We start from the raw sequence: 3,892 nt of genomic DNA on the forward strand, positions 1-3,892 counted from the left end.
GATATAGACAAGTTTACGCGCTGTATCCCGGGTGGCGCCATAACTCTACACAAATGCATTTCATTTCCGCCGGAAGTTGTTTGCACAACGTCTGCCGGTGTAAACACAGCCGCTAGCTTGGGAACAAGCTTGCCTGCAATGGTCCAAAAGGCTACTACATGCAGGTACAAATTGGGATGCACTGCACAGGGCTTCAGCACTCCAAGTTGGTGATCTGGAACAAAACTGAGCACCTAGAAATCGAAGTACCCTACGACCAAGGCTTTGTCCAGGGGCATATCATAAGGCTGCGCACATTCTACTTTGCCCACATGCTCCCGAAAATGATTTTGTTGAGGGAAGGTTACAGTTCTGCAGTAAATATCTCAGCATTTAAAAACCAAAATAAACTGCCTTATTTAGGTCATGCCCACAGGAGCCAACAGATGTCCATTGTTTACATGATCTCTTTATGCTGTGCAATATATCAGTGTGCCTACTGTTTGAGTGAAAATAAAGTTTGATGTAATTTCAATCCTTAGAGTGCTACAATTTATTTTAACACAGTTCATAATTCATAGTAAGCTCATACTGTACATAAATAACACTGGATTAATTAATTGTTTTGAGGAAACTAAACAAATGGCTTCAACAAGAAAGATTGCGTGTTTAATCTTAACAGGTATTAAAAAGTAAAATAGAAAAGCAGCCCACACAATTACATCACTATGAAAATATTCATATATAATATTAAAAAATACAATGCACGCAGTATTTGTTGTGTTTATCTGTATTTAATGAACAACATGGCTGGGTGTTGGTAGACAGGGACACAGGGCAAGATTCTAAACCTCACTGATCAGTGGACTCTTCAGGTTAACTAGGCCAGCACAGATGGTTAAGATGTTGTCCAGTTTCGGTGCCATGCTGATGGGAACATTCTGGGATAAAATCTTAAACACCTTCAGTCTCTGGATTGCTCTTTCCACATGTATGCGGACATTGGCTACTCGCCTGGTGCGTGTCGTCTCCTCATTGGTCAACTGATTGCGCCTGTAGGTGAAAGCAGGGATGTTCAAACTGACCCTTCTCTCATCAAGCAAGTCTCGAATGGTGAACCCACGGTCCGCCATGACCTCATCACCAGCCCTCAGATAGTCTAGGAACCCACTGTCCATGGTGATAAACTTATCGCTGCTTCTGCCAGCATAGGCATCAGATATAAACATGATTAGCCCATTAGGGGCCACAGCGACGAGATATTTCACAGTGTTGCGTGATTTATACTGGCTGAAAGTGTCACTCCTTGAGTCGTGGTTTGTGGCTCTCTGCATGGCACTTTCGGCACAGTCAATGATGCAGGTGGTTCGAGGGTAGTTCCTCTGAAACGACAAGGGCATGGTGGCACGAATGGTCTCTCTTGGAAGCCAGGGGATCAGGACTTTGAACTGTTCACCCCCCATCACGTCAATCCAGTGACTAATCACAATGCTTGCCATGGATGTAGACACATTGAAGCAGTGAGCAATATCTCCTAATATTAGGTTTAGTTTTAGTTTCATCAACGTCATAAGTATTTGGTCAACAACAGGAAGGGTAATTGATGGCTTACTGAAAGGCAACAACACCGTCACCAGGGTGAAGAATTGAACCATAAGCACTCCTGTATACAGCCGGGACCTAGCATCATCAATGACCGTGGTGCTGGTCACAGTAGGACCCATTTCTGCCTCGCACTGTGTGGCCTTGTCTACTTTAACAGACTGTGTTGTTGAACAGTAAATGTGATCAATATGTGACGGATCCTCCCATTGGGTCTGGGCATCTCGAAATTCTGGTGTAGCAGGCTCGGCCTCACAGACAGGCTGACAGGTTTCTGGAGCATCTAAAAAGGGGAAGAGAAAACATGGATGGAGCAAAATTAATGCAGGCATAGAGTCCTCTCACTACAAACATCATAATGGAAAAATGTGTACTACAACATTGCACTCACACAATCATCATCACAACAGCCTGCCACCTTGCATTGTATTTATGATGTAGACTAAGGCACACGCAGGCAGGCACACACACACACACACACACACACACACACAATTAATGATGTAGCTATCGTGGGCATTGTTTGTCCCATCTCCAAAACAATCAACTGCCTTAGCAAAATACCGGTAGCAATGTTAATGTATGACAACTTCTTCATAATTAACAGTATTGTCAGCTTCATAGCTAAAGTTGCTGAACTTACCCTCAGATTCAAGTCTGCGTTTCTTTATCTGGGGGGAGGCAGTGGTCCGCTGGGTGAGTTGACGCCTCTTTGGCTGGGGAGGGCGATTGTATCCCAACCACAACTCTGGGAAAGGATTATCCTTGGTAGGTTTTTGGTCAACAAAGTGATAGGAACAAACAAAAACGTTGAGGGGTGGTTTCTTTAGATTCAATGCCTTCAGCCAGGTCCTTGATTCCGAGTCGGTATCAGGCTTGCGAAAAAATGTAAACAATGGAGCGCATGGACATTGCCTCTTCCTAGCTGGTTTGTGGTCGTAGCACTCTCTATCTAACCACTCGTTCAGGTGCTTTCTCGAGTTTTTGCAACCAACTACCGCACACGTCGTTCCCGAACCACTTTTCTTCATGTTGTAATTGTAATTTTTATATCCTCTTTGTCACTGCGATATCAGTGCTTTGTCGGCACAACGGAGCTAGCTAGCAAAACAAACCCAGCCCGGCAGAACGGAAGTGGATTGCATCGACGGGAGGAGTTCAGGAAGTAGAGCGGAAACGGCTCAAAAACGTGTGTATATCCAAACTGGTGGAGAGAGTCCTCTGTAAAGTGACAGCTGTGAGGATCACGAGAGGCGGGCTTGTTTTGATTTTTGGTTCTTCTGAGGATCTGAAGGAGCGTGTGTTGCATCTCACCCGATTTGTGAAGTTTGATATGTCCTGTGTGTCTCTTCGGAACAGGGCACCCCCTTGGTAATATCTGGCGTTTCGTGGGAAGTCGATGTTGCAGAGATTAAAAATAGTCTCTCCCTACTCAAGTGCAGTTGGGATATATAAACTACAGAGTCAGAGCATTTGTTCCAAGACCAATGCAGTGTGATCATTGTAAAGCTTTTGGACACGTTTCAAGTGTTTGCAGAAGGGAGAAGCCGAGATGTCCAAGTTGTGGAAAAGATCATATCATGTGTTTTAAAAGTGATGAAAATGTGACATTTTGCAATTGTGGTGGGAACCATGAAGCCACGTCTTTGGAATGCCCAACAAGGGTGAAAGACAATGAGGTGGCCAAAGTCAGGGCTGTCCAGAGCATGTTATATGCAGTGGCTGTTAAAAGGTTTGAGGGTTCGAATGGTGCTCCTGAAGAGTCCATGGTGGTGGATAGGCCTTCACTGAAGGCTGCAGGGGTTGCCGTTCAACAGCCGGACACAGATATGTTAAAGGTTAAGAAGGTGGACTTTGTGGCCTTTATAGCTATGGTGATTAATGGCACTGCCAAGGTGGAGAGGAAGTCCAGGAAAATAGATATCATTGTGGATGCGGCGGAACGGTTCCTTGAACTGAAAGACTTCTCGGCAGTGGAGTTGCATGGAGTATTGTCACAAGCCGTACCACCTTCTCAGGTCTGAGAAGGGAGATATGAAGATTTTAAGGAAGGAAGAAGTGGGAGTTTTGGGGTTTTGGTTTTGTCAATGTGTTTTTTTACTATTGTTTAATTTTGAGTGGATGAAGTTAATTTTCCCTATCACGTATTGGTTTTATTTTTACATTAGTTTTTTCAACCCCGTCCTGTTGGTGGCGGTAATACACATTTTTGGGTTGTAGTCTGCCATAAAACCCACAGAAGAAGAAATATTATCGAGTGGGGGTGTCTTGCTTCTACTTCCATCTCTGTCGTAACTACCAATAACGCGTT

The sequence above is a fragment of the Coregonus lavaretus genome, assembly GCF_964263955.1.
Source record: "Coregonus lavaretus genome assembly, chromosome: 1".
NCBI classification, from domain to species: domain Eukaryota; kingdom Metazoa; phylum Chordata; class Actinopteri; order Salmoniformes; family Salmonidae; genus Coregonus; species Coregonus lavaretus.